The sequence below is a fragment of the Eurosta solidaginis genome, chromosome 3, assembly GCF_040869045.1.
Source record: "Eurosta solidaginis isolate ZX-2024a chromosome 3, ASM4086904v1, whole genome shotgun sequence".
Taxonomy (NCBI): Eukaryota; Metazoa; Arthropoda; class Insecta; order Diptera; family Tephritidae; genus Eurosta; species Eurosta solidaginis.
Window position 1 is genome coordinate 230,543,957 of NC_090321.1, and position 22,505 is coordinate 230,566,461.

The following is a 22,505-nucleotide window of genomic DNA, read 5'->3' on the forward strand; positions in this document are numbered from 1 at the left end:
GAAGGGAATTTTGAAATCGATTTTTGAGTAACTTCCCGGTGAGTTGGAGATATGAAACTTGAGCCGTAAGTCAGAACCCTGTGACAATGCAATATTTTATCAAAAAAACTCCGCTAGGTGGCGCATGGATCGAGATATTAGGAAATTTAATTTTAATTTGGGAATCTTTCAATTCATTTTTAACTAACTTCCCGGTTACCCAGAGACGTGTAGCTTAGCACATAGTTCGAGACCCGGTGACAATACAGTTTATAGAAAACAAAGTTCCGCTAGGTGGAGTGCTAATTGAGATAACTACAAATCCCTGAAAAACGAGGGGAATCTTGCGATCGATTTTTGAGTAACTTGCCGGTGAGCTAGAGACTTCAAACTTGGGCCGTGGGTCAGAACCGGGTGACAGTGCAACATTTGATAAAAAAAATTCGCTAGGTGGCACGCGGATAGTAAGAAAACAAGTTTTAATTTGGGAATATTTCAATCCATTTTTAACTAACTTCCCGGTAACCTAGAGACTTGAAGTTTTGCACTTAGTTAGAGGCATGGTGACAATACAACTTATAGAAAACAAAGTTCCGCTAGGTGGTGCGCTAGTCAAGATAACTGCAAATCCTTTAAAAAAGGAGGGAATCTTGCGATCGATTTTCGAGTAACTTTCCGATGAGCTAGAGACATGAAACTTGGGCCGTAGGTCAGAACCCGGTGACAACGCAATATTTTAACAAAGAAATTCTGCTAGGTGGCGCATGGATCGAGATATTGGGAAAACTAGTTTAAAACTGGGAATCTTGCAATCGATTTTTAACTAACTTCCTGGATATCTAGAGACTTGAAACCTGAAATATAGTTTAAAACTCAGTGACAGTGCAATGTTTGATCAAAAAATTTGAGCTACGTAACGCACAAGTCGAACTATTTAGGAGATTAGGCCATACGTTCATGGCTAGCCTCCTGAGTGTTGCAGGCGTTGTAGAATTCCACCTCGTTGAAGGCCCAACTCAATGCACGTCCCTGCATACTTTTAGGCGTACGCGACTTTCACCACGATTCTTTTAGACTTTCAGGCGTATGCGAATTTCGCCACGATTTTCAGCAGTGCTAATTAAGTAGCTGACAAACGAGGTGGAATTCCCTTGTTATGATGCGAGGTGGAATTCTGTTGTTTTCGCCAGTGTTGTCAGCGTCAGTGGAATGTTACTAATGCCAAAGAGAGTAGATTAATAAGAGGGAGCATTGTAGAGTCGTTCATTCTCCACAAAGTGGGACGGCTGCACCAGGAATACACCATACGTTTTGCTCCTGCTTCGTTTTCACCATCTGGATTAAAAAAGTCATGAGCCTGGGCATTCGCGCAATTTTAGTGATGCAAATAGCATGGCGCCAGCGCCAATGCCGGTGCCAGCTCAATGGTAGCTCAATGACTTCAAGCGAATTTTTGACGCTACTTAGTTGTGAGTGCGTAGTACATTCCACTTGCGCTATTGTGTGAAACGACTTTTGTGTGTCAGGCACGAGTTTGGTGTTATTGGCGCTACCTACTGGCAATGATGACACTGAGCTGATGACGGTAGCGCTGGTAGTTCAGCTTTTGAATCAGAGAAAGAATTGATGACCCGTGTAAATTATTATGGCTTTGGCTATTATTGGCTGTGACTTTGAACTAAATAAATGCTCCGAACATAACAACCAGAGTCATTTTTGAGTTTTATATTTTAGATTTCTTGCACAATTTATATGGGTGTGTTTGAGCAGCCAAATAATAACAGTAGTATTGCTAAAGTACTGCTTAGTTGATGGAATGTCGCTAATTTCCTAGAGATGATCAATAGATTGGTCAACATTTCGTTCAACGAACGCGGGAAATTGCCACATCTGCTCAAATGTTGCTGAAGAACGTTATCCGCTGTCATAAAAAGTAACACTGCTGCAGCTCGAACACACCCTATATCGAGAAAGTAAGAAATAGACAACTTAGCTTTTTTTTACAAATCGCTTGGCTGAGATTTTCATTTGTTGATTTAACTTAACCTGTTATGCCAATATTTTTCAGCCAGCTTATTTTCAAATAGGTAATTTTTCCAAAGGCAAAATAAATTACAAAGTTAAACAGCCTTATAAAATCAGCTATGTTGAGGCGGACAGCATAGCAAAAAGTATGGTGAATTCCTGGTACAGCCGTCCCACAATTTCCACAAAGCTTTAGTACTCTACAATGTCCCATCTTATATTTATAGAGTCTTTGCTAATGCTCTTAAATCTTTCTATTTTGAACAACTAAATAAAGATCAGAATTTTCACTTAGGAATTACTTAAATTACTAAACAAAGTTGCAATTGCCTTTTTGTATGCAGTACTAAAAAATTTAAAATAAAAAGATGATAAAAAAATTTGAAGGACTACCTTTATATAAATGGACCAAAAAGTAGAAGGCAATTTTTCCTTTAATACAGACATAGTCTTGTTGAATTTTGACTAAAAAACTTTAACAATAGCTCTTATAAAAGAATTTTGGGATTTAAAATTATAAAGGTAGAGTTCGTGTTTAAATTTTAAATAACACTGGTTTACAGACAAAATGCACCAGGGACGCCATTATGAAATTCCTATGTAAAATCGAAAATCAAGGTTATTTTTAATTTTATGGAAACGTTTTTGGGATATTTACGAATAACGGTTTTTTCCAACAAAAAAAAATTGGGTCCATATAATCATATATATCTCAAGAACGAATTGAGCAATTCCAAAATGGTTTGCAGCTTTTAAAAGGTAATACAATTTTCTATTTGCTAGGCCCTGCAGATTCAAAGATAACGAACAATCATTACGGATTTTTTCCATTTTTTTCGTAAAAATATAAAAAAAATTGTACTTTGCGAGAAATGATCTCGAAAACTTTTTATTTTTTTGCAGATTTGTTTTATTACAATAAAAATAAGCTTTCATTCAACAAAATCGATGGACTAATACAAAAGTTATAAGCATTCAAGTAAATATATCCATTTAATACTTAAGTACCCTACTGGTACATATGTGTTAGTATTCGTATATCAGTTAGTTAGCGAATGTGTTGTATGCACAGTTTATAGCAAATTTTATTACGTTTTAAAAGCTTCAACCCGTTTTGGAATTGCTAGATTCGTTCTTGAGATATATATGATTATGTGGACCCAACTTTTTTTTTATTGGAAAACCCCGTTATTCGTAAATATCCCAAAAAATGTACCATAGAATTAAAAATAACCTTGATTTTCGAAATCAGGGGGTGATTTTACATAGGAATTTCATAATGGCGTCTCTGGTGCAGAAAAAAAATTGGAATTTGTGATCCAGTGTAATCAATTAGTTAATCCGAAGTACATGGTTTGCCTTAAATTGAAAGATTGCGCTCCACCTTTATAGTTTTAAATCCCAAGATTCTTTTACAAGAGCTATTGTTAAAGGTTTTTAGTCAAAATTCAACAAGAATATGTCTGTATTAAAGGAAAAATTGCTTTCTATTTTTTGGTCCATTTATATAAAGGTAGTCCTTAAAATTTTTGTTATCATCTTTTTATTTCTTTTTTACTATACATAATTGTAAAATATTCATTTTATGTCAATAATAATATTTTATTAATTAAATTCAAAAAGTTTTCAAGGTACCCAAATTTGTTGCTATTCATTAAAATTTTTCTTTATTTCCCTTCATTTCAACTTTTATTTTCATATCTACCTATCTACTACATTAATGTAGGTATATTGCTTTTAATATGAATAATTAAAGCGAGTTTTATGCCTTTCTGTTAACATTATTTATTCTTCATTTCGGCCCCATGATGTTCACTGAATCGCACGTGATAGACGTAATTACTTTGATAAACATATTATTGATAATTTTAACAGCAATAGCTGATATTTTTTATTTTTTTGGTTGCCCGAGGTACATTTAAATAAAAACATAATGATATTTGCACAAACAAATGTGGGGATGCATGCGCAAAATAAATTGGACTTATGCACAGAAAATTTGAGGCAAATGAAGCAAAATAAAGGCTAATAAACAAAAACAAATAGATTTCAATTTAATTTGTCAAATGTCTCGTTTATTTTGATTAATTAAAATATAAAAGTTGCAGCAAAGAATTAAATCGAAAAGAAACAATTCAGAAAGTCTAAGTTCCGGTGAAACCGATCATTAGATAGCCAGTTGTGCCCTTGAAATACTGTTGTTGTTTGCTTTGTTTGGTCAATAGTTTTATAAGGCTGCGCAATAGTACACATACGGTTCTATTCTGAACTCATTTTCGCTCAAGATAAGCAAAAAGAATAGGCTACCACTAATGAACTTGAGCGGGTAAAAATGCAGTTTTTTTCAGATATGGGGTTTTCCCTAGAATTCAACAAAAACAAAGGGCGAGTCACGTCCATTTTCAAAATTTATTGAAGTTTTGTTCTTAGCTCAACCTTACCACTACTTAGGTAGAATATCAGTCAAATTTGGTTAAATACCATAGTTATTTCACACTTTGTTAAGGTTAGACCTTTAGGAAAAGCGGGCGTGGCCTTTTACCGATTTTGATTACTTTCACTCAGTCTATATGATTTGGCAAAAATAATAGTGTCTGCCAAATTTCAATGTAATATCTTTAACGGATTGTTAAACATCCAAATTTTCTGTTTCTAAATGTGAGTGGTGCCACGAACATATTCCATATTTTTTTTTTTTAATTTATAAATTACATCATACAACCAAATTTCGTTAGTTTCGTTTTTGGCGTGATTATCGTCCGATTTGTTTCAATACCAATTTATTCTGGGTTCAGAAAAGACCCGATACCGAAGATATCTCAATATTTGCTCAAGTTATCTTATTAACGTATGGACGGATGAACGGACGGACATGGCTTAATCAAATTTTGTTCGATATTGATGATTTTGATATATGGAAGTCTATATCTATCTCGATTCCTTTATATCTGTACAACCAAGCATTATCCAATCAAAGTTATGAAACTAATCTCATTTTTAATTTATTTACAAAGGCAGTATACGAGTACAAGTACAAATGGGTATAAAAATATCAAAAGGTGCGACTGCATTTGTAAAGAAAATGAGATTAGTTTATGCAAATTAAAATATTTTTGTAATTTATTTAATAATTTGGGAAAAATTTAAACAACGTGACATCAGGACGGACAAGGCGACAGCTGTTTCGATTATACCTTGTAAATATCTTCAAAGCCTTTTCTCCCGGGAGTGGGAGTCGAACCCGCACTCCTACGATAGTTGAAATGGTTACAAACGCATTCAGTACGTCATGCCTTAGTTGTTGTAAAGTTTTTCCCAATCGCTTTTTCGCATATATTATCTTCTACACATCACATAATTCGTATGTAGTTATGTGTTGAAGTTATGCATGTAAAATATTTTTGGTTCGACGAAAGGCAAATTGTTAAGTTTTTGGTTTTAATTTGTATTGTTGTTAAGTAGTGACTCTTTTTAAATAAAATCTAGGCTCCCTAAAGAAGATGCGGAAGCATCAAAAGGCGCAAGAAAATAAAGATACTAAAAATTTGCGTTTAATTACCGGCCGTGAAGCTCCAACTCCGTATAGAAAAACAGACATTTTGAGCCAATAAAATGTAAAAATTTAATAAAAATGTTTGTCCCCTGCAAAAGTATGTATATACTATATAGGCTATATGTTCTTGAAATACAGAGTCCGTTAAAAATTATCTCAAAACTAGAAACTTCTTTCTTGCTCAATTACTGAAGCCCAATATATCCGTCTGTACTGTTAAGCAGGAAAGTACTAAAAACCGAGAATTGAGCGAATTGACATAGTCATCAAGAGAAAATTGTATATGTTTATAACACCCCTTATTATTGTTTTAGAACTATGATTATTTCGAGAAGTTAATAGCTCAGAGAACGATAGTCAAATATTTGTAAATAGTTTTATACTTTTTTCAACTGTATTTCAGAAACGTGCAAATGTATTTGAAATATGGGCGAATGATTTCGGGAAGAGGGCACATAGATCTTTGAGAAGTAGTCAAATGAATTTGAGAAAAAAGCGATTGTATTTGAGAAAAAAGCGATTGTATTTGAGAAAAGTGCAACTGTCTTTGAGCAATTGGCAAATGTATTTGAGAAACGGGTAAATGCATTTGATAAATGGGCAAAATTATTCGAGAATAGGGCAAATGTATTTGAGAAGTGGTCAAATGTATTTGAGAAATGGACAAATGTATTTAAGAAAAGCGGAGTCAATTGCCGGACAACTTTACCTGGACTGAAAGAACTGTTTAGAGGTGAGGAGCATCGAGAAAAAATATTGGTCGATATTCTAAAAATCTAGCACACTGTCATCAAATGAAGTCAGCGGCCTCTCCACACAGCGTTTTCTTAATTCATTCGCCACTTGTTTGTTACCTCTATTTGTTACATTGTATTGTTATCTTGGGCTTTCAGCCAGATTTTTATACACTTCTTGACATTAAACGGGAAAAACGAACGACGAATGGGAGATTGAACTATGAATACGAGGTTCCGCGTGGACATCATATTCATCTTTGTACCAAACAATTAATATCCATATGAATCTAAATTTATTAACTATAAACTTCACCAAAAACTGATTGTGGGGAATTTATTTAACTGTCATCAGTACTAGCACCAGCAACAGAATAAACATCATCAGCAGCAACAACTTTGTAGGAAAAATCATCATCATCATCATTCTCCATGCTGCTATAAGCGTCAACAAGAGTAACGGCATCACGACAATTATAAACAGTATAAACACAAAAACAACACAACCAGATAAATAATAATAACAAAAATAGAAATTTACGCTATTTTCTGCAATATTACAACAAAACTGCGCTCAACAATGTTACAGTGGGAACCGCTCTACCATTCGCATATTAATGAATTTAATTGAAAAAGTTTTTCCGATTCGCTTGATTTTAGTAAACTATGTAGGAGGATGCGACAGTCTACTCGATGCTCGATTGAGAACACATACATACACACTCATTTGTACATACATGCGGTTAGTGGGAGACCATTTGGCATTCATTTAGCTGTGAGCTAACGAGCAGACAGTTTAGCATGTTTTAGCATTTGTATGTATGAAGTTTTCCCTGTGTATACTAGATGACTCCCACCCGTTGTGTGTTAACATGGAAAAATTAATTTTAAAGTGTACGCAATTCAAATGAAAATGTAAATTTGCTGGTGGATGGTGGTGGGGGATGTTGGCTGAGGTATGCTTGTATTTAACTCCGTTAGTTTGTTTATTTAATGTATCATCGTGGGGATAAAAGTGAAAAGTTTTAAACTAAAAAGTTGTGTCGATTTTATTTGTGTTATTGTATGAACCCTGAAAGCAGGCACACAATCGTAAACACAAAAATGAACAAATTGCTGGCTTATTTTTACTTTTTTATTTAAATTTTTAAAACGCACTTAAATGGCTTGTTTAACGAAAACGATTTCGAGAAAGAGAGATCGAAGCAAAGGGAAAGGAATAATGAGAGGAAGAGGGCAAGGAAGGGAGAGAAAGCGGGCGAGAAGTGGCAGAAGTGCGAGGAAGGATGCAGTGGGGGAAAAGAAAGAGGAACAGGGAGGGAGAGGAAGGCGAGTAGGAGGAATATAACCAATAATAGGAATAGGAATAAGAATGGGGATAGGACAAAAAATGGGAAATGGAATAGGAATAAGAACAAGAACAAGAATAAGAATAAGAATAAGAACAAGAATAAGAATAAGAATAAGAATTAGAGTAAGAATAAGAATAAGAATAAAAATAAGAATAACAAGTAAGGAAGGTTAAGTTCGGGTGTAACCGAACATTACATACTCAGTTGAGAGCTATGGTGACAACATAAGGGAAAATAACCATGTAGGAAAATGAACCGAAGGAAACTCTGGAATGTGTTTGTATGACATGTGTATCAAATTAAAGGCATTAAAGAGTATTTTATGAGGGAGTGGGCCATAGTTCTATAGGTGGACGCCATTTGGGGATATAGCCATAAAGGTGGATCAGGGTTGACTCTAGAATGCGTTTGTTACAATATGGGTATCAAATGAAAGGTGCTAATGAGTATTTTAAAAGGGTGTGGGCCTTAGTTCTATAGGTGGACGCCTTTTCGAGATATCTCCATAAAGGTAGACCAGGGGTGACTCTAGAATTTGTTTGTACGATATGGGTATCAAATGAAAGGTGTTAATGAGTATTTTAAAAGGGCGTGGGTCTTAGTTCTATAGGTGGACGCCTTTTCGAGATATCTCCATAAAGGTAGACCAGGGGTTACTCTAGAATTTGTTTGTACGATATGGGTATCAAATGAAAGGTGTTAATGGGTATTTTAAAAAGGAGTGGGCCTTAGTTCTATATGTGGACGCCTTTTCGAGATATCACCATAAACGTGGACCAGGGGTGACTCTAGAATGCGTTTGTACGATATGAGTATCAAATGAAAGGTGTTAATGAGTATTTTAAAAGGGTGTGGGCCTTAGTTATATAGGTGGACGCCTTTTCGAGATATCGCCATAAAGGTGGACCAGGGGTGACACTAGAATTTGTTTGTACGATATGGGTATCAAATGAAAGGTGTTAATGAGTATATTAAAAGGGCGTGGGCCTTAGTTCTATAGGTGGACGCCTTTTCGAGATATCGACATAAAGGTGGACCAGGGGTGACTCTAGAATTTGTTTATACGATATGGGTATCAAATGAAAGGTGTTAATGAGTATTTTAAAAGGGAGTGGGCCTTAGTTCTATAGGTGAACGCCGTTTCGAGATATCGCCATAAAGGTGGACCAGGGCTGACCCTAGAATTTGTTTGTATAATATGGGTATCAAAAGAAAGGTGTTAATGAGTATTTTAAAAGGGAGTGATGCTAAGTTCCACAGGTGGACGCCGTTTCGAGATATCGCCATAAAGGCGGACCAGGTGTGACCCTAGAATTTGTTTGTACGATATGGGTATCAAATTACAGATATTAATGAGGGTTTTAAAAGGGAGTGGCCCTTAGTTGCATATGTGAAGGCGTTTTCGAGATATATACCAAAATGTGGACCAGGGTGATCCAGAACATCATCTGTCGGGTACCGCTAATTTATTTATATATGTAATACCACGTACAGTATTCCTTCCAAGATTCCAAGGACTTTTGATTTCGCCCTGCAAAACTTTTTCATTTTCTTCTACTTAATATGGTAGGTGTCACACCCATTTTACCAAGTTTTTTTCTAAAGTTATATTTTGCGTCAATAGACCAATACAATTACCATGTTTTATTCCTTTTTTCGTATTTGGTATATAATTATGGCATTTTTTTCATTTTTCGTAATTTTCGATATCGAAAAAGTGGGCCTGGTCATAAACGGATTTCGGCCATTTTTTACACCAATATAAAGTGAGTTCAGATAAGTACGTGAACTGAGTTTAGTAAAGATATATCGATTTTTGCTCAAGTTATCATGTTAACGGCCGAGCGGAAGGACAGACGGACGGACTGTGTATAAAAACAGGGCGTGGCTTCAACCGATTTCGCCCTTTTTCACAGAAAACAGTTATCGTCCTAGGAGCTAAGCCTCTACCAAATTTCACAAGCATTGGTAAATTTTTGTTCGACTTATGGCATTAAAAGCATCCTATACAAATTAAATGAAGAAGGGCGGAGCCACGCCCATTTTGAAATTTTCTTTTATTTTTGTATTTTGTTGCACCATATCATTACTGGAGTTGAATGTTGGCATAATTTACTTATATGCTGTAAAGATATTAACTTTTCTTTTAAAATTTTAATTTAAAAAAAAATTTTTTTAAAAAGTGGACGTGGTCGTTCTGCGATTTTGCTAATTTTTATTAAGCAGACATAAAGTAATAAGAGTAACGTTCCTGCCAAATTTCATCATGATATCTTCAACGACTGCCAAATTACAGCTTGCAAAACTTCTAAATTACCTTCATTTAAAAGTGGGCGGTGCAACGCCCATTGTCCAAAATTTTACTAGTTTTCTATTCTGCGTCATAAGCTCAACTCACCTACCAAGCTTCATCGCTTAATGCATATTTGGTTATGAATTATCGCACTTTTTCGATTTTTCGAAATTTTCGATATCGAAAAAGTGGACGTGGTTATTGTCCGATATCGGTCATTTTAAATAGCGATCTGAGATGAGTGCCCAGGAATCTACATACCAAATTTCATCCAGATACCTCAAAATTTACTCAAGTTATCGTGTTAACGGACAGACGGACGGACGGACATGGCTCAATCGAATTTTTTTTCGATACTGATGATTTTGATATATGGAAGTCTATATCTATCTCGATTCCTTTATACCTGTACAACCAACCGTTATGCAATCAAAGTTAATATACTCTGTGAGCTCTGCTCAACTGAGTATAAAAATGAACATTCATAACTGCTCGAGACAGCCTGAAACTGTTTTTTAAAGGCCCGTAAAACGTCTTTTGGTGACAGAGAAGGTGCAGCAAACTAATCCAAATAGGCTACGTGGATTTAGGGCTGGTGAATGCACTTTAAGCGCAATTTACGGTTTCCTGGCGGAGAAGTAGGACAGTAAGTTAATACTATAGCCAGGTATTAATAGACGTAATAAATGCTTTGAGAACCGATTCCAAGTATCACATTAACAACAGAGCGCTTACCAAAGCTATATAAAAGATTGCAGACTTACATATGCATAAACTCATAGGTAGAAGCGATTGCAGGCTCATATAAGACCTCACAGGGTCTGCATAGCATTAAAGCCATTTCCCAAGCAAGACAGCGATAAATTTTAGATCCTCACCAGTAGAACTTCCGCTACGATGATATTTTCAATCGATATATTTTCTACTCATTTTAAGTCGGATACGCAGACGGCCAATGCCGCAGTCATTACAGTTTGAAATGCCGAAGAGTGCTTAGAAAATCAAGTCAAGATGCGCAAAAAAGAATGGCTTGACTCAGGTGAACTCCAGCCGGCAGCAGAAATATATAGTTAAGAGTCCCACCCAAAATGTGTTGGAGATGTTCCAGAACTATAGCCTCAAAGATTTATCGACTAACATACCGGACGCAAATTCAACAGTTGATAAGTTGACGGATATCGAACAATAAAGAACAAAGTGGAAGCAAAATCAAACCGCTGTTAGTCATAAGCCTTTCCACTGTATTGTAGTTATGGACACTGTGGTCAAGCTAAGGACGAGGAACCTTTTTCTACTCATATCACCTGTAAAGCACACAGCAGTAAGAAGAGAACTTTCCAGCTTATTGCACAGTTCTAAGAACACCAGTGCAGTTAAAAACTGGGTCAATCCACATCGGCCTTTTAGTGTGAAAATAAAAAAGATAAAAATCAACAAAACAAGACGGCTGGGCGACTTTTACAAAATTTTTTGTTATATGTAGTCCAACTATTACTCAAGTATTGCGGTTAAAAGTACTTCAAAACGTCTACAAAATTTCCAGTTGTAGATGCTTTAGCGTCATTTCGATATAGGAATAGTCAATTGTAAATAAGAAAACCTCAATTGTAACTGAGAATAGTCACAGTAATCTGAGAATAGTCGAAAATAGCCAATTTTAAAAGCGAAAGCACCACTTTGATATGAGAGAAGTCAATTATAAATGAGCAAATGAGTTAAGCATCAAACAAAAATGCGAAACGTCATTTTTTATTGAAAATAGTCTACTGTCCATAATTCTTAAAGCCAAGCCAAAATCTTTCAGTTGAGAAAAGTAACCAATTATTTCAGATATTGGAGATATTCTTTCAGCATACCACCCATTTGTCTGCAAGATGATATTGGATCCCTTCATATTCGTGTTGACTTTTTCCTAAACAGTTTCGATTTTGATTATCTTTGGCGAGCACCAGACTTTCGCTGACTCGAATGTAGAATGGCATGGATAACGCTCCCTCTGTCGACACTGCTCTGAACACTGGCATTGCGTTAAATATATGAATGTTTCGGCCCTTGGCAGTTAAAAATTACACCTTGGCATATAGTTGATGCTTTCTTATTCACACTTGACTATTTTGATATCGGAGTGTCACTTTCACATTTGCCATTGACTATTCTCATTTCCATATAACGCTTTCGCATTTACATCTGACGCTTTCTGAATTCCGTAAAACGCTTACGCGTTATCAGTTGTTGCTTTCTTATCTACAATTGACTATTTTTACATTGAAGTAACGCTTTCGAATTTATAGTTAACTATTCTCATTTCAATATAACGCTGTCACATTTTCATTTGACGATCTCTCATTTACAAATGAATCCTCTCTTTTCGAACTGAAATTTTCACATTTACAATTGACTTTTCCCAATTCAAAATGACGCTTTCGCATATACATTTGAAGCTTTCTAATATACAAATGACTAATTCTATTAAAACTGGATAAATCTTATTTCCAAATGACATCATATACAATTGCCGGTTCTCATTTTAAAGTGACATTTTCTCATTTGTAACTGGAAGCTATGTAGAATTAGCGAAGACTGTCGAGTTATTTTATAAATCCAGAAACTTACACCCCTATTATGAATTTTCATACGATAGACGATAAACGCTTGCTAGCGTATCGTAAAAAATCAGCTTTCATATTGCGATTTCCACACGCCCGATAGATGCACTATTGTGAATGACAGCAGAGTTTTGTTTACAAATTTTTGTGAATATATACGAAACAGATAGCAAAACAAAACGTAAATACTAACAATTCAATTGTCTTGTACGTAAAAGTGGCAAACATTTTTAAAAGCTGTAATAATAAAATATTTTCTACTACCTATGTATGTTGCCTTTTATAAAAACTCAAATGAACAAATTGACGAAACTTGCATAGAGCCATAGAAAAAAGAAAATTGAGAGATGCTTCCAATCTTCTTGAAATGAACTCTACACTGTAAGCACTCGACATACTAAGAGTAAAAAATGTTTAATAAACAAAATAGATTTCAGTGTATGTGTTAGCAGAGGTAGAAGCATAGCGGAACGATACAAGGTGGCAGCATGGAGACATACCTACAAACATAAATAAAAATTTCATGTACTTTGTTTTTGTAAATTCGATGGACAAATGACAAAATCGTACTGCGCCGTATTTTGATGTATCAAATCAAAAAAGCTTAAAATCAGCTGTCCCATGCTGCCACCTTGCGCCATGGGTAGAAGGCAGTTTGCGCGCCCATAAAAATAGGTCATCCATTTCAAATATTTTCAAGGTTTGTGCCACTTTAAGGCTTCTTGCCCAGGGTGTTGCAACAGAGTGTTGGGAATGAGGCTTTAGTTGGGTCCTTTGGATTTTGTAATAATTTTATATTTACTTTTATTTAAATAGCTCCCAACGTATCGTGCAAAAATTTATCAACGATGGCTAGCGTAGAAAATTGTACAGTTGATGCGATAGTTAGCGTATGGCAATACCACGATAAACGATAAACGCTAACGATCGGGTTTCACACGCTAGCATTTATTTCATAATATGGTATAACAGATTGCAAGCGTTTATCGTGTATCGTATGAGTTCATAATAGGGGTGTTAATTGGAATTTTCTGTTGGGTCATCAAACAAATTCTGGTAACAATTGACTCCATTTGAAACACAGAAGATCAATGTTACAAGACTCTTATTGACAAACTCTATATTTAAGAAATTTCCCGCCTATGCGGCACTGTATTACGAAGCAAAAACTGTCTTTAACAAATTAAATATAGAAAAAGTAAATTTGTGCAACGATAGCAATAAATAGTTTAGTTAGATAATTGCAAAGACAGACAGATAGACAGGCCGATAAACGACTTGACAAAACTTGTGTATGTGCATATCAACAAGACTACCCGGTAATAAAGGCAATTTGGAGGGGGTTTGAATGTACAACATATATATATGTATGTATATGTAAGTAAACGTAGGCAGATAAACAATTAATGCATTTTTATACTCAGCTGAGCAGAGCTCACAGAGTATATTAACTTTGTTCGCATAACGGTAATCCGTAACGTCATAAACTAATCGAGATGGATATAGACTTCTATATATCAAAATGATCTGAGTGAAAAAAAGAAATTCATTTAGCCATGTCCGTCCGTCCGTCTGTCCGTCCGTCTGTAAACACGATAACTTGAGTAAATTTTGAGGGAACCTGATGAAATTTGGTATGTAGGTTCCTGGGCGCCCATCTCAGATCGCTATTTAAAATGAACGAAATCGGACTACAACCACGCCCACTTTTTCGATATCGAAAATTTCGAAAAACCGAAAAAGTGCGATAATTCATTACCAAAGACGGATAAAGCGATGAAACTTGGTAGCTGCGTTGACCTTATAACACAAAATAGAAAATTAGAAAAATTTTGGACAATGGGCGTGGCACCGGCCACTTTTAAAAGAAGGTAATTTAAAAGTATTGCAAGCTGTAATTTGGCAGTCGTTGAAGATATCATGATGAAATTTGGTAGGCGCGTTACTCCTATTACTATATGTGCGCTAAATAAAAATTAGCGAAATCGGATGACGAACACGCCCACTTTAAAAAAAAAATTTTTTTAATCAAATTTTAACAAAAAATTTAATATCTTTACAGTATAAAAGTAAATTATGTCAACATTCGACTCCAGTAATGATATGGTGCAACAAAATACAAAGATAAAAGAAAATTTCAAAATGGGTGTAACTCCACCCTTTTTCATTTAATTTGTCTAGAATACTTTTAATGCAATAAGTTGAACAAAAGTTTACCAAAATTTACCTGAAATTTGGTAGGAACACAGATTCTATGACAATAACTGTTTTCTGTGAAAATGGGCGAAATCGGTTGAAGCCACGCCCAGTTTTTATACACAGTCGACCGTCTGTCCTTCCGCTCACGTACTTATCTGAAGTCACTTTATCTTGGTATAAAATATGGCCGAAATCCCACGCCCACTTTTCCGATATCGAAAATTACAAAAAATGAAAAAAATACCATAATTCTGTACCAAATATGAAAAAAGAGATGAAACATGGTAATTGGATTGGTTTATTGGCGCAAAATATAACTTTAGAAAAAACTTTGTAAAAAGGGTGTGACACCTACCATATTAAGTAGAAGAAAATGAAAAAGTTCTGCAGGACGAAATCAAAAGCCCTTGGAATCTTGGCAGGAATACTGTTCGTGGTATGATATATGTAATTAAATTAGCGGTACCCGACAGAAGATGTTCTGGGTCACCCTGGTCCACATTTTCGTCGATATCTCGAAAACGCCTTCACATATACAACTAAGGGTTACTCCCTTTTAAAACCCTCATTAATACTTTTAATTTGATACCCATATCGTACAAACAAGTTCTAGAGTCACCCCTGGTCCACCTTTATTGCGATATCTCGAAAAGGCGTCCACCTATAGAACTAAGGCCCACTACGTTTTAAATAATCATTAACACCTTTCAATTGATCCCAATGTCATACAAACACATTCCAGGGTTACCCTAGGTTCATTTTGCTAAATGGTGATTTTCCCTTATTTTGTCTCCAAAGCTCTCAGCTGAGTATGTAATATTCGGTTACACCCGAACTTAGCCTTCCTTACTTGTTAACAATACTTTAGATATGTACGGCTGTGAATAGTTCTCAATCGGCAATTGCATTTGACAACTAGAACATACCGGCTACTTAAAGTAGCAACAACGACAAAATAAACTGTAAATAATGTGTCAAGGTGGTCTACTTTGAAAATAAAAATATTTAAAACGCACAACAGCAGGCTGAAGTTTTATTAGCCACCAAACCGGTTACGACGTACTAACGAAACAATCGACTGGTATTAACGCACTTATTCTAGGCGGTATCCGGTAATATCGAAATAGGCAAATATCGTTACCGAAAGATGTAGCCACGATCCTGACCCACTCGGTTAGACTAAGAACAAAATGGAAAAAATACACTCAAACAACTTTCTTTCCTTCTCAAAATCTACTTAGTTGAGAGAAAAAATTTTAACTAACATTCTGGGCCCGTATGTTGTTGTTGTTGTAGCGATAAGGACACTGCCCGAAAGCCTTGAGGAGTGTTGTCGATGGGCGTTTGCTGGATGCAGATCCGGTACGTTCCCGTCCCAAGCCCGACCATCTCGGGAACGATTTGTTATGACCACATGTGACCTTTTAGAGCATACCGCCCTCCCACCCCCTAGATCCATGAGGAATTCGGGGTAGCCAGAGCCTCGTCTGTTAATGAAACGGATAGGTGAGATTGACAATTAAGTTGGAGAAGCTATATATTGCGCTACATAACCCCCTGAATTTATTTGGTATTTTATTCGCCTCTTACGACAGACATACCTACCTCGTGTAGATTCTAACCCCGTAACCCGCTGGGGTTCTGGGCCCGTATCGTGTTAAACGGTCAGGAATGAAAACCCAATTTCACTTAAACTATAATAATGAATCTGGCAAACTATTTATAAAAATTGTAAAAAAATGATTCTAATGAGTACGTATGTCTTTCAGAGGATTCACCATTTTAAAGCTATTGTCATTTAGGGCCATAATATATATGACGCCGTGACATTTTACGTCGCAGTCACTGGTATTCCCATTCACTACTATAAAATACCAAAAATTCCACAAAGGAAGTTAGGTTTACTGTCACTCACTGAGATGACTGAATGCTCTCATATCATACGAATTTGGGTTCACACGAAAAAATACGACTCGTTGCTTTATACATAATGGGTCCCGAAAAAATCAGCTGTAAAATATTCAGAAATAAACAAATGGTTGTTACGCAGCATAAGTACATTCGGAGTCAAAAAAGGAATCCTAATTGAGATAGTTTACGCTCATTTATGAGTTCGGAATGAATGTACATATTACCCTTTATGGAATAGTCCCCCGATATTAGCTTAATTACATATACCTTATGAGTCTGAATAGGAATCATATTTGACACCTATTGGCCTCATGAACAGATCATTTTCTACACTTGCCGGAGTCTGAAAAGACTTTTTAAGGCGATTTTTAGAGCCACATACGAATCTTTTAAGCTTATACACTGCATTCAAATGATATTAGTTTGTCTATGGAATTGCGAATCATTCCCGTACCTATTTAGTAGCCCACTAACTATAACTTTCATTTGCTCATTACTTTATTAAATTGGAGCTTTAAAAGATCGTGACGTGATCAAATTTCTGAGCCTCATATTTTTCGGGCTCCTATCGGAATCCTAAATTGTGAGCGCTCCAAAAATATTTGTGGAGTAAGGAAGCAAAGGTTGATGATGTTAATGGAATTTTTTTAAATTTATTTAACAATTTTTTTGATTTTTTTTTCTTTTGGTGTCAGAGAGAGCAATTCGTAAACAAAAAAAAATCGATTTCCCATGAAATGCTTGTGCTTTTCTGTTGGTTACAATGTTTTCATGGAACTAATGGATGCAGACTGCCAAACTGTCCTTTACCGGCAATAACTTTATTACCAGGCTGGAATAGAGGTGTAAAACTTAACTTGTTGGCCGGTATGCACTGCGTGCGTGGATGAATTCAGAATTTTTCAATAAAATAGTTAATGGTTATTAGTGAAATAACGAGATGTGCTTTACGGTTTACGAATATATCCCAACAAACAGAATACCACAGTCGTGGTTAGAAGACTAAGGGTAAGTGTACAACAGTTTTTCTCAGTGACTGAAATTTATCCACTTGAATGGTCACCATACCACATAAAGAAACAAGATAAAAATAATTTAGAAGAAATAACATAAATAAAAAGTTCCCCGATCACAAGTAAAGGTTGCTGCTTTCACTTCACAATTGGGAGATAAAGAAGCGAAGGCCCTGTTTAAAGAAATGGTCTTTTTAACCTGCCGAAATGCGCATCCTAAGGCTGCATATGTACAAACACGTGCTTGAAATCTGAATGAAACATTTGAAACAAATAACACCGGAATTTAAGATAAGTCTCGTTGTCCCATACCATGGCCAGCACATGAGTACAGTTACCGAGGATGGAAATGAGGCGGCGTACATGTATACAGGCTTTAGTTCCAGTTGGGACTTCAAAAGTACTGCAACGTGTCAACAGACGTAGAGCATAGTGCTAAACCAACCTTACGACGGAATGCTTGACCGTATTACCGGTAGAAAATAATACTTAGACGGTAGGAGTTTTAGTGCAGGTTATGCCACCACACTGACTTTCAGGCTTATGATGCTTTTTTCTCTAAAAAAAAATAGGTGATCATTATAGACTCGGATTTGAGGCAGGGTCTCTTCAACCAATCAAATAAATAAACAAGCAAAATAAGAAAAATGTATTAAAAAAATGTATATTAAAATTAAAATAAAATAAAGAACAATAAAAAGTTCATAAAATTAAAAGAGGTTAAAAGAATCTTTTTTATATAAATAAAAATTGTATCGACTTTGATTAGATAAGTACTTACAAGAAGAAAATCGTGAATTTGAGGTATGTCCTCTCCAACTATGAAAAACGTGCTTTCTATCCAACACTGGACCGAAACATTCGCGATATACCTATTTGGGTTTTAGCCCCGGCTTATCGAATGCCGTGCAACTTGACTCCAACAGACGTAGATCCTAGTGCCTAACCCACCTTCCGACGAAATACTTGACTGTAGTAACTCTGAAAAACAAAAAAGGGCCATCATAACACTGCTCGCATCATTATAAGCTCCGGTTTCGGTTTCTTAGGGTGCGGTTATGTTGGGCGTCGGTAGCATAGTTGATTTGCTGAGCTGTGCTTCAAAATAAAAACTATATCGATTTCTGGGTGGAATATCATCGTAGCTCAACTACTTTTTCGAAACCTCTCTTATTCAGAAAACTTCTCGGAAACGCCTCATCTCAGAATTGTGTTTAAAAAAACGTTGTTTATCAGTATAAATTCAATACATTTTGAGTTTATGTAGACGCCAGCTTAAGGCGGCATGTCAGTTTATATGAAACTAATTTTGCGCCCTGCGGCGTATATGGCCAAGAATTTTGGGTTCGGTTGCTGGCTCACTTCTCTTCTTTACAGGTATTTGCAAATAATGGAGAACGACAACAAATTCATTATTATTTTTCAAGCAATAAATAACCGTGGTGAGTTGGTAGCGTGCTCCGCCTACCACACCGGAAGCCCTGGGTTCGAACCCCGGGCAAAGCAACATCAAAATTTTAGAAATAAGGGTTTTCAATTAGAAGAAAATTTTTCTAAGCGGGGTCGCCCCTTGGCAGTGTTTGGCAAGCGCTCCGAGTGTATTTGTGCCATGAAAAGCTCTCAGTGAAAACTCATCTACCTTGCAGATGCCGTTCGGAGTCGGCATAAAACATGTAGGTCCCGTCTGGCCAATTTGTTGGGAAAATGAAGAGGAGCACGACGCAAATTGGAAGAGAAGCTCGGCTTTAGATCTCTTCGGAGGTTATCGCGCCTTACATTTATTTATTTTTTTATGATGTTTTATGAAACAATTTTACTTCATCAAAATTTAGTTTGGGTTTTGGTGTTGTGCCATCTTCAGTGATTTTTTCATTTTCATACGAACAAAGACGAGACTGAAGTTGTGTCATCAAATAAGCAATGATTTGTAAATTTGACAAGACCCCATTAACGATATATATATTGACGTTCTGAATCTGAATCTGAGGTCCCTTCACCTCTTACACCCTCAAAGTTTTGAACGGTTTTACGCAACTCTTTATTCAGCAAATCGAAACCGTCCGGAGGTTCGCTCTGACACTAGTGGTGAGTACATATATCTCAAGGTTTAAGTCTATTTATTAGCCAAAATAAATTTTCGTATGTCTTCTAAATGAAATTCTAAATACATTTGTATTATATTGCACTTTTAGCCACTGCCGTCAAATGAAATGGACGCAATTTATTATTATGACTATTTGGCAAATTATATGTTAGTACAACGACCAGCAAGTATTTTGATTTAAAACTTAGCTGACAGGCATAATATATTTTAAACATTTTTGGCAAATCACCCGAGTAGTTGGTGTTGCTCGACATAACAAGAACTTTTTTAAATATTTTTTTTTTTTTGATTTGCCAAATTAGCGCAAAAATACCAGAAATTCAAGTATGTAGATATAATGAGAAGTGTATGAAATTTTAAGTATAGAGCTTCAATGTGTGGTGAAACCTCAAACCATGAATTACGATAACATATTTAACTAATTGCTGTAACACATCTGTCTGACAGTCAACAATATAGAATGAAAGATAAGAAGAAGAAGGGATAATTTTAGAGTTCCCCGGGTAGCTCAGTCCAGTGGTCTTATGCGACTGCTATAGAGGTTTTAACTTTAGTGTAACTAAAAAGTTTTGGTAGTCGTTTGAGCAAGGAGCTGTAGAGCAAATATGCTTAAAACTCTGGATGAAGGAGCAGTGCATAACCAAAACCAGTAAACATTTGAAAACTTCTTTCGAAGTTACAAAAAAGGACGTGAGCTTGGGTTGAAGTTAAAAAACTATGGACATAACTTTCCTATTTATCATTATTAATTGGCGCTTAACCTCCTAAGCTATTTTGGCCGTTTCGTAAAGTCATACCAGCTATCTCTGTTTCGCGATAACTGACGCCAATTGGAAGCACCAAGAGAGATCAAGTGATCCTCCACCTGCCTCTCCCAACTCAGTGGAGGTCTGCCACCTTCCTCTGCTTCCAAACTGCGGTGTCGACTGATATACTTTCTTGGCCGCTTAACATGACCTAGCCAGCGAAGCATTTGGGGTTTCATTCGCTGCACTATCGTCATACCTGCGTAAAGCTCATACAGCTCATCATTATACTTTTTTCGACACTTGCCGTCGGCATAACGAACAGAACCAGTAATCTTCCGGAGAACTTTTTGAAGGTAATAAATAATTTCGGTCTTTTTGGGAAGAACTTCGTCAACTTTTTAGCGTTAGCGATCAAAACCGACAAGTTATTGGCTTGCTTGGTATCGTCAGCTAATTGTTATCGTCAACTTATCGGTTTATAGACTTGTTATCGTCGTGTGATCGGCCTCTTACTGGTATCTTATTAGCTCTTTTACCGACGGAATAAGGATGTGTAATCGATTTAATATTAGCTTTAGATTCATCTATTTCATAACACAGATATGAGTCGTCGTAAACAATTCGATAATACGCCGATAACAAATTGGTAGTTCACCGATAACAAATCGAGATATATTTATTGACATGTCGATAACTGTTGGATAACAAATTGTTATTTTTTCAATCAATGACTTTTCGAAAACAAATAGATAACATGCCGATGACAAATTGGTAGTTAACCGATTACAAATCGATACTTATTTGCTGATATATCGATAATTTTTCGATAGTTTATCGACAACAGTTTCACAACATATCGATAACGTTATATAAATAACCAATAACTTGTTGATCACATATAGATAAAAAACCAATAGCTCATCGATAACCTTACAACAGTTCCGAGCCACGTACCTATTGTCAGACATTTTTCGACAAGCAGTGAATTAATGTTGATCGGATTATGTACCGTTTGCTTTGAGTGGGCTAGATGGTAAAATCTAAGCACAGCAAGTTTATTTTCTGTATTATTCTATAAATATCAATTTGTTTGTTGTTTGGAGCCCATCCGAACCATCGAAGCAATGTGAAGCTGGTTTGAGTTAGGGAGAGCCATTAGGAACACTGCGTGGACGTCCTTGCTATAAAGCATAACTTACGCTGTAAGAATGACGACACATACACTATTTTACTCATTCGATGAGCTCTGTATTGTTTATTTTTGCTACACCAACAGAATTCCTGCCTTTTACTCACAAACTCGATTCTGAGCAAATGCTCGTTATGAAACTCATTCCTCACGGCGTGCCTGAACTATTTTTCAATTCAAAATCATACCACCTCGAGTTTTTTGGCGGATTCCTGTTTTGTGAGTTAAAATAAGCTCGACAATTTAATTTTACGAAAATTCTTCGAGCGCTTCTTGACAAATTTGCATTTGAGTAGTGCATTATAATGTAGCATTAATTGTTAGGAGCCGAAAACCCCCTTTTCATAGGTCGATTCGTGTATTGGCTTGTAACTTTATTTCTGTTCTATCCACGAACAAAACTTATTCGTCATCAGAGGGATGACACTTTTGCCTTTTCAACAAGTTGTAATTCATAATATATATGTAACAAGTAAAAGTGTCTAAGTTCGGGTGTAACCGAACATTATATACTCAGCGTGTGCTTCAATTGCACACTTCATTTCAGATAAATTACTTTTCTACATAACACGTGGCACCGCCCGTTTAAAAAAAAAATTTCTCCCCATTTCCTCTTACAATAAAACTTGATAAGTGAAATATCATTGATTCAAAACTAGTTTTTGCTAAGTTATAGCTTATTATTCTAACCTACAACCCTTTTAAATTAGTCCCTCAAATTTTGAGATATCTCAATGAAATTTGGCACAAGGATGTATTTTTATATTATATCAGACATTTGTCGGATCCGGTAGGATC

At 35.9% G+C, this 22,505-nt stretch overlaps 1 protein-coding gene across 8 annotated transcripts in view; it reads right to left on the reverse strand.

The window, feature by feature from the left end:
• The window catches only part of Pka-R2 (cAMP-dependent protein kinase type II regulatory subunit), a 405,682-nt gene that overhangs the window by 132,805 nt on the left and 250,372 nt on the right, over positions 1–22,505 (reverse strand). The window contains exon 1 of one of the 8 annotated variants that reach the window (XM_067775448.1): positions 18,447–18,467. The exons of the other annotated variants lie outside the window; for them this stretch is intronic. The gene's annotated coding sequence lies outside the window, so the exon portion shown is untranslated. Of the gene's footprint in view, positions 1–18,446; positions 18,468–22,505 lie in introns of those variants that run through there. 8 annotated transcript variants of the gene reach the window in all.